Raw genomic sequence first — 10143 nt, 5'->3', positions numbered from 1 at the left:
TCTCGTATTACTTAATAGACTAACTATCGTCTACTATAGAGTTTCCGTCTAGGTTTTAATAACTTGCGCGTTACGCGTCGCCTACTCGGCTATAATCGAGTAGTCTTAGGTTACTAATTCTAAGCCTTTAGCCGATGCCTAGCGCTCTAGGAATCTAATAGCATTCTTCCTATATAGGACGTATAGGGCGTTAAAAGCGGTAGCGATAAATGTACTAATACGGGCGCGGTCTTCCTCTTTTTCTAACTAGATTAATCTAGCGAGCTCGGCTATAATATCTATAAGGAAGTCGTAGGTAAGTCTAGTAGCCTAGTCTTATAGCAATTCCTATATCGCCCGAATCGCGGCTTTCTCGGAATTAGCCTTAGTATTAGAGCGTTAGATCGCGTCTATCGCCTATAGTAGACGTAGGGTAGACTATTCTACGTCTTCCTTAACTATACCGTCCGTATTCTAGAAATAGGAGAGTTCTAGTATATAGTTAATAACGTCGTCCGTATTAGTAAGCTTTCTATCCTATTCTTCTAAATTCTCGTTATCCTAGTCGATATTATCTTTAGTATAGGCTACAATGTCGTCGTAGATTTCCTTAGAAAGGACGTTATAAGCTTTAAGGAATTTCTTTACGATAGATATAGCGTACTCGTATAAGACCTTCTCGTCTTCTAATAACTGCTCGCGGGACTCCCGGTCCTTAACGTAATTCTATTCCTTTATTACTACTACAACTATATAGGCGAGGACTCCTACGAATATTTGTAGCTCTTTTAGCTCGCTTCCTAGCTGCTATTTCCTAGCAAGCCCGGCTAGGGCAATCTAGACGAATAAGCTACTCTAGCCTTTATCGCAAAGGATATTAATAGGAAGTTAGGATTTGCTTTTATCTATATTAGCGATAGACATAGGGTTAGTAGTTATAGCGGTGCCCTTATCGGCGGTAGCGGCGCCGGAGGTAGTAGCGGTAGCTATAGCAGCGCTAGAGGTACTAGCTATAGGGATAATAACTATAGTAGCGCTAGGGGTGCCTTTGCCTCCGTCTAAGCTATCTAGTCCTACTAAGATTCTTATACTCGCTATCTTACGGAGGTCGGATTAAGGCATAGCGGGCATATCCTTAGTAGATACAATATAGCCGCGCCTATTAGGGACGCCTACCTAACTAGCGTTATCCTTAAGTTCCCTACCTAGGAAGCGGATTAACTACTTAGCCTGCTTGTCGTACTTATAGTATCCTATATAAAGGATTTTTCTAGTCTTATCGTTAACGCGTAGGAGGATACCTACCTATATCTAGTGCCGCAATACCGCCGCCTTTAGTAGTATAGGAACTACCGCTATTAGGAAATCGTCTATTAGGGCTAGGAGGTTAGTCTAACCGACTTCGACTGCTTCCTTAATCTGCTATAGGGAATAGCTAAGTATATATACCGACTAGTCGCCGAAAATCTTTATATCTACGGCTCTCTTAGATACGGGAATATCTCGAAGATATTCCTCCTAGGGAAAAACTTCGTCGTTCTTTAATCTAGCTATAAACGATCGTATCTTCTTAGTTAGCTCCGTAGTATCGAAGTAGGTATTAAAACAGTTATAGTTGAACTTACTCGCTGTCTCCGCGATATAGTTTAGATACTATTACTACTCTTAATTAGGGAACATTGCGATAATTACGTATCCCGCCTCTATTATAAGTTCCGTTATACTCGCTACGCGACGAACGAAATCTATTTCTTAGATCTTAGATAGACGTAGACCGTCGCTATAGAGGGTTCGGCCGCTATAAGCCTTACGTAAAACGTCGAATAGGCGTATAAATCTATAGCGCCCGAATAGAAGCCGGAACGTTAGATCTATAAAGAGGCCTCTCGGAGTAATACTGCTATCTCCTAGCGTAGGCGGGTCGCGCGCGTCGATCGGAGGATCCGCGGTATTTATCTTAGCCTTCTTAGCTAATTTTCGCTTGCTAGAGGCTTTGCTAGTACCTAACTATTCTAGCTAGGTAGACGAAGGGTCCTATATAGTAGCCTACTATTACGGATCTAATTAGTTAGAGTCCTTATATAATCTTAGAGCGACGCTAAGACTAGCGGGCTAAGCTGTCGCTCTACCTTACTAGGAGCGATAGGAGCGGTCGAGAGCGATAGCGTCGCTTACGTCGCTTACGACTATAGACAAGATATCTCCTTTATATTTAGGAACGCCGGGATGCTCTTATAGCTCGAGGCGTTTAACTTATATTACCTACTTACTAATTAGAATTACCTTTATACTAATTATTCTATCTTAGCCTCCCGCTTACGTTAGCCTCTCTAAAGAAGCCTCGGCTTACACGTAATAAGAAGTTACCTAACGATCTATCGCGAGTAACCGTAACACTTTAAACGCCCTTAGGATAAGTGCCTTATTACAAGTCGGAAGGGGAACTCCCGCCCCTAGCGAGATAGGCAGTACTCGACGTACTACCTCTAGTATTAGTAGTATACTAGGAACCTATACTAGAAACGATTCCCTTAAAATCGGAAAGCTAGACTTCTATTATAGCGACCGAGATAAGTTTAATACCTAGGTTAACTAGATAGATATATATTTCATATTTAACTAGGTTTAAGACAACTTAAAGCTAGTCTTCGCAATAACGTTTATATAAGGTAGGGCTTAGCATTAGGTTAAACTATTTCTTAGGACCTACCTAGATAGCAACGGAACCGACAATTCGGATAGAATCTTCGCAAGCTACGAATATCTTAAGCGTACGATAAAGAAGGTCTTTAGATCTTCTAACGAGGTTGCTACCGCAGTTAGGGTTATCTAATACTTAACTTAGAAGGGGTTATATACCGATTACGCCGCTAAATTTTAGGAATATATCTAACTTACGGACTAGGACGACGAAGCTCTTATAATAATATATCGACGAGGTCTTAAGGACAATATTAAGGACGAGCTTATACGCGATAGTAGAAAAATAGATAATATAGGAACATTAGTTAAGGTTACGCTCGATCTCGACGATAGGCTCTATAAACGAGCTTTAGAACGACGCTACGATTCTAAGACTTCTAGAAAAGCTAGTTATACTCCTAGATACGACAATAGACGAAACTATAGTACCTACGACAAACTAAAGGGGAATAACTACTATAGCGCGTAACTAATAGAGCTAGACGCTACCTAGAAGGGTCGAGTATTTAAAGGAAGAAAGGGCAAGAGTTCGCCTAAGAAAGTAGGAAGATTAACTTACTATATATATAGTAAGGAAGGCTATATAGTACGGAACTGTCGCGGTAAAAATATAGTACGACGCGAACAGTTTAATATAATATAACGAAAGGACTCGGGTAGAGGAAGCTACTAAATAGTAGTAGGGCTATACTCTATTAATAGTACGCCGAGGACCTACGTAGAGGTCGTAAAGAAAGAGCTACGACAAATCTATATAATAGTACGACGATAAGAACCCGTATATAGAACCCTTTACTAGAGATTCTATTACGACGACCGATACTAAATTCATTATTCTGCTAAGATAGATATAGGATTTTTTCCTTAGAATAGGCGACTTATACGAGAAGATGCGAAATCCTAGATAGAGGAAGAAACAATTAATAAATCTTACTTAGATGCCGACGATAAAGAAAACCGAGATCCGGAAGCTTTATTCCCTTCTAAGGAGGAGTTAGGAGCTATCCTAGAAGTACCGGAGTCCCCTTAGTAAGAGAAGGAATAGTAAGAAGATTTAGAGGAAAGTCTAGATACCGAGGAAGAAACTACAAATAAAGAAAGTAAAGACGAATTCGGGATTAACGACGATACGATCCTTACGTTTATAATAGATACACTAATAGCAGCGCGAACAATTGCCTTATATCTAGTACGCAAATACGAGGAAATGTTTCTAAAGGTTAACGGATAACGGAGGGTTAATCCTATCTAATTTAATTATTTCTAGATAAGCATACGGGCAAAATTCTAGAATTACCCCTAGATACCTATAGACTATGCGTATTATAACTTTATTACGGAGCGAGTACCGATAGGAAGCATAATTACGCCCTACGGATACGTCCTACCCGATAAAAGGACGATTATTACTTAAGATATACGTTAGACGGTTTAGCGACTAAATTAGTAATACCGAAAGGCTATAGTAGCGTAAGGACGAAATATATATAACGATACCCTCGAAGAAAAGTTATATACCGAAGAAGCACGAACGGTAGGACTACGGATCCGTAGCTAGTTAGAATAACTTTAGGCTAATAACTAGTCGGGAAACGGACTAACTCTCTAGATTAGAGCGTTCTAAGAGAGTTCCTTAACACCGAAAGCGCTTAAGTATTAATAGCAGTCTTCCGTATAAAAGTTATCGTTAGCGGGCATCCGACGAGTATATTAATAGATTCCGGAGCGAGCGGGAACTTTGCCTCCGAATTATTCGTTAAAAGCCGAGGGATCGTAACCCGAAGTAGAAGAGAAGGAGCGTATAAACTTATAGCAGTAGATAGGTTACCGCTACCTAGTATAGAACGAGAGACGATACCGTTGCTACTAGCTATCTAACAGTACTACGATGAAATTGTTTTAGATATTACTAATATAGCTAGTTATAATATTATACTAGGTATACCTTAGTTAAGAAAGTATAACCTAGTCGTAGATTAGAGAAGAGGAGTACTTATATTTAAGGAATGCGACTATATAATCGGCATTTAACCTATATAGCGGCAGCGTTCGTAGATAGATAAGATTAACAAACGTAGGGCGACTCGTAAGACGTTTGCGTCGATAGGAATTACGGAGAACCGTATTCAACCCGGATCGATACTACCGTTAGGTTAGGAGGGTTATAACAATAATTACGGGAAGAATAGAAGTTATACACTATCGAAGAATAAAACTAGAATCTCGGACCTAGATATTCCTAAAGAGTATAGCAAGTAGAAGCGACTCTTTAAAGAGAAAAGAGGCAAGGCGGCCTTACCTAAATACTAACTATAGGATTATAAGATATACTTACAGCCTAGGAAAGAGCCTCTATAGGGACCCTTATACGCAATATCTAAGAAAAAGCTTAAAACCCTAGACAAGTAGCTAAAAGAGAAACTAGAAAAAGGCTAGATACGGAAGTCGATATCCTCGATAGCCTTACTAGTAATGTTCGTTCTAAAAGCCGGATTAGACGAAGGACGGCTAGTAGTCGATTTTAGACGGCTTAACGATATTACGATTAAGAATCGATACCTATTACCGAATATCGAAGAAATACAAGACCGATTAACTAGATTAGACTAGTATACGAAGATTGACCTACGCGATACGTTTTACGCAATACGTATAGCGGCTAGATACGAATAGATAATAGCATTCCGAATAAGATACGGGCTTTACGAATTCTTAGTTATACCTATAGGACTTACGAATGCCCTAGCGTTATATTAAGACCTCGTAAACGAAGTCCTCCGAGACCTCCTAGATATATACGTTATCGTATATATAGACGATATCTTAGTCTATACTAAGGGAGCTCTCGCGGACTATATACGAATAGTATAGGACGTTTTTAAACGACTTACTTAAGTAGGATTTAAGACTATATCTAAGAAATGCGAATTCTATAAGAAGGAAGTTAAGTTCCTAGGATTTATTATTAGTACTATAGGAATTAGGATCGATCTAGAAAAAACTAAGTTAATATAGGAATAGCTAACGCTAGCATGCGTTAAGGACGTACAATTATTCCTAGGATTAGCTAACTATAATAGGAAATTTATCGAGGGCTACTCTAAGATAGCGGCACCCCTTACGGAGCTTATAAAGAAAGACAATAAATAGAACTAGAGCACGAAGGAAGATAAGGCGTTTAGGCAACTAAAGGAGCAATACGCTTCTACGCTAACGCTACGATTATTCGATAGGAAAAAGGCGGTCTAGATAGAGACAGACGCGTTAGATAGAGCTATAGGAGTATATCTTATATAAGAGTATAACGGGAAACGACACCCGGTAGCCTATTACTTAAGGAAGATATTACCCGTAGAATAGAACTACGACATCTATAATAAGGAGCTACTTATAATAGTTATATTACTACAATACTAGCGAGTATACGCGGAAGGAGTACTAAGTCTTACGATTCTTTCTAATTATAAGAATCTGACTTACTTTACTACGACTAAAGTACTAACCCGAAGATAGGCCCGCTAGTCGGAGCTACTAGGATAGTACAAGTTCGAAATCCGCTATACCCTAGGACGCGAGAACGGACGAGCCGACGTACTAAGCCGCCGTAGCGACTATATAGAGGGTTACGAACTAGTATAGTAATAGATATTAAAGGCAAACTAAGACGGAAGCCTTAGTGCTAATATAAAGGAATTCAACTATATTATATAAGTTCTTTAGGATATAGAAGAATAGTTCCTAATCGAATATAGGAAATACTAAGTACCTAAGGAACGAGTTACAGAGTATATACGACAACACTACGACGGACTAGAAAATAGATACCCTAGAGTTTAAAAACAATAGAACTAGTTAAGCGAAGCTTCGGATTCCTATATATGCGATAACGAGTTCTAGAATATATTAAGAAATGTCTATAATGTTAGCGTAATAAGGCTAATAGATACGCTAAGTATAGATATATCTAATTTAGGACGCTGCTAGATAAACTATAGGACGAAGTTACGATAGACTTTATTACGAAACTACTAAAGTCTAAGGATCTAGTTATAGGACATAGCTACGATATAATACTTATTATAGTCGATAGGCTTACAAAATATATATACTTTATTCCTACTAACGAAGCAAGTACGGTAGAGCAACTCGGATACCTTATACTAGATAGACTTACTTATACGATACTATAGATTTCTAAGGACCTATATTACGGATAGGGACAAACTCTTTACGTTAAACTACTAGAAGACGCTTATAGCGACACTTAGAATTAGGTATAAGCTATTAATAGTATACTACCTATAGATAGACGGCTAAACGGAAATTAAGAACTAGGCCTTAGAGGTATACTTACGACACTACGTTAACTACGTACAAAACAATTAGGCATCGCTATTGCCTATAGCATAACTTATACTAAACAGTTAACAATCTAAGACTACGAAAGAAACACTATTCTTCGCTAATTTTAGGAAACATCCGTAGTTGTTTAGGGAATAGTATTTATAGCATCTATATACGGATAAGGCGATAGTCGCTTTAGAGGACTTAAAGTAGGTATATAAACAATTGCAAAAGGCAATTGCCGAGTCTTAATAAAAAATTATAGGACCGTATAATGCTAAACGAAAAATAGTACTTTAGCTAAAAAAGGGGGATAAGGTCTACCTCCTAACGAAGAATCTAAGAACCTAGAGATTAACTAAGAAACTAGACTACGTTAAAGTCGGGCTATTTTTAATTAATAAACCTAAAGGACTAGTTAATTACCGACTTAAACTACCGGACGACGCAAAAATCTACCTAGTGTTCTATATCTCTATACTAGAACCTATAGACGCCGAAATACCGTATTAAGAAACATTTCACTTTTAACCTAAGGAAGAAAACGAGTTTAAAGTCGAGAAGATCCTAGACTAGTAAGGTTAGAAATACCTTATTAAGTAGAAAGGATACCTATATTTAGAAAACACTTAGGAACTAAAAAGAAACCTATAGAACTGTTAGTAGATAATCAAAAAATACTAAAACTAGATAAAAAGAAATAGCTAGTATAGGAATTAAACCTACGACCTCTTAGACCCTATCGATTATAGCGCCTTAGAGTTCTTAACGACCTAGGGTAGTATAGCTTAAGGAGCGGGGACTCTAATAGCGTACCTAGCAACTATGTCTTTTATAGCTAAGAATTATACTACTAGACTAACTAGCTAGAAGATAAAATAGATAGGAAATACTAAAAATATATACCTTTAGGATACTAGATTCTCGGCACTCCTACTAGGGATTTTAGAGATAGGCTAGGATATCCTATCTAGACGACTCTAGTTATAAGGAGATATCTATAATCGGCTATCTAGGGGAAACGGCTCGTTAGTAGGCAACGAGAATAATATCGGCTCTATAGGCGAAGAGCCTAGCTCTCTTTCGAGCTCCTCCGCCTATTAGATAGAGGCTTCCTCTACCTTAAGAGCTTATACCTCCCGATCTTCCTTTATATATAGCGACTTGCGTAAGCAGCGGACCTTTACGCGGTACTCGAAGAGTCTCCGCGTAAGGAGGTCCTCCTCCTTTTCGGCCGCCTTAAGATCTTTAGCTATCTTTAGGCGCGCCTTTCGGATTTTTTTATACTTTATATAAGTAACTTGTATATTATAGGACTAGCTATATAGGGCGTACTCGGAGTAGCGACCGGAACGAAGATCGACCTTATAGGATTTACCGGCCTATTTATAATAAAAGTAGCGGATTAGTATTTCGAGATAGTCGGCGAGGATATTATTTACGATATTTTCCTTACGCTAGCGAGAAGATAAGTCCTTCGATAACTTTAGTATAACAAAGAAGTTAGAATTAGAAAGTTCTGGAATAAGGGACTATTCCGCTTAAGGAGGGGGATAGTGTTACGGATCTAATTAGTTAGAGTCCTTATATAATCTTAGAGCGACGCTAAGACTAGCGGGCTAAGCTATCGCTCTATCTTACTAGGAGCGATAGGAGCGGTCGAGAGCGATAGCGTCGCTTACGTCGCTTACGACTATAGATAAGATATCTCCTTTATATTTAGGAACGCCGGGATGCCCTTATAGCTCGAGGCGTTTAACTTATATTACCTACTTACTAATTAGAATTACCTTTATACTAATTATTCTATCTTAGCCTCCCGCTTGCGTTAGCCTCTCTAAAGAAGCCTCGGCTTGTACGTAATAAGAAGTTACCTAACGATCTGTCGCGAGTAACCGTAATACCTACGTAGCCTCGTCTTTAGCGGCGGCAATCCGCTTTACCTTCGCGTACGGGGATTTAGCTACTATAGTCGTAGTTGCTATTATAGATTTTAGCTTCTTTAGAGTCGGCGCCTCGTTAGCGGTAGGTGCTTTACGCTTCCTAGGCTAAGTCTCTTTAGCGGCCTTTTCCGCTAGTAGTTTACGCTTAGCCGCTTTCGCTTCTACTTTAGCGGCCTTTATAGCAGCCTCGCTAGCTTTCTTCTCCTCGCGGTACTTCTACTCGATCGCGTCTAATTTCTTCGATACCTTAGCTTTAAGCTTCTCCTTTTCCTTTATATATAAAGGGAAGGGTAGTGTCTCTAGCCGTCGCCTCCCTCGGTTATTACCTCTTAGGATTTTAGCTCGTAGTAGCTAGGGGGAATATCCTAGAAGATAAGGCCCTTAGTAGCCGGTACGAGACTGAATATTAAGTCTATTAGCAACGCGCGTAGGCCTAGAGGGAAACGTCCTAGCTATAGCTAGAAATTCTAGATTATATAGTAGAAATCTTATTCGATGTCGCCCTAGACTAACTACTATATCTAATTTTTAGCGAGTTCGGCGATTAGCTATATATACGTAGATCGCTATATTAATAGGAGCTTACCCTTAAGTACGGCGGGCTTCGACTAATCTAGGGTATCGGGGTACTCCTCGCCGGTCTTATCGAAGATAGCCTTAAGGTACTCCGCGATTCTGCTAGGCTCGCTTTCGGCGTTTAGTAGCAGACTAATACTATCGGAGAAAAGTCCGATAAAGCAGTTTTTAGCCTCCTTATATGTCTTAAGGCAGGTTTAGCCCTCGGATTTTGTTATAGTTCGAAACGTAGTTTTGAAGTGTAATAATTCATATTAAGTCTATCTAGCTACGGAGGAAGTATATACCTATAGTAGGCGGCTAGTAGCAGCCGCTAGGTATCCCTTTCCCCCTAGCTTCGTAATAGGCAGGCTCTATATTCCTACCGAGCATTCGATCCGATAAGAGCTTCTTAAGCGACACTATAATAGTAAGCTTGCCGGTTACTATAGTATAGAGAGGTCGTACGAGTTACTATCGCGTATATACTACTAGCTATATAGTAAGCGGGATATAAAGGAATATATAGACACGTATGCTATATATTTACGTATTAAGGCACTAAAGTATTAGCCTTTTAGCGAGTTGTCCTTACTACTAATCCCTAACAAGCTATTTA

The sequence above is a fragment of the Pseudocercospora fijiensis genome, assembly GCF_000340215.1.
Source record: "Pseudocercospora fijiensis CIRAD86 unplaced genomic scaffold MYCFIscaffold_4, whole genome shotgun sequence".
Taxonomy (NCBI): domain Eukaryota; kingdom Fungi; phylum Ascomycota; class Dothideomycetes; order Mycosphaerellales; family Mycosphaerellaceae; genus Pseudocercospora; species Pseudocercospora fijiensis.
The sequence above is the reverse complement of the archived record's forward strand: the minus strand, read 5'-3'. Positions refer to the sequence as shown.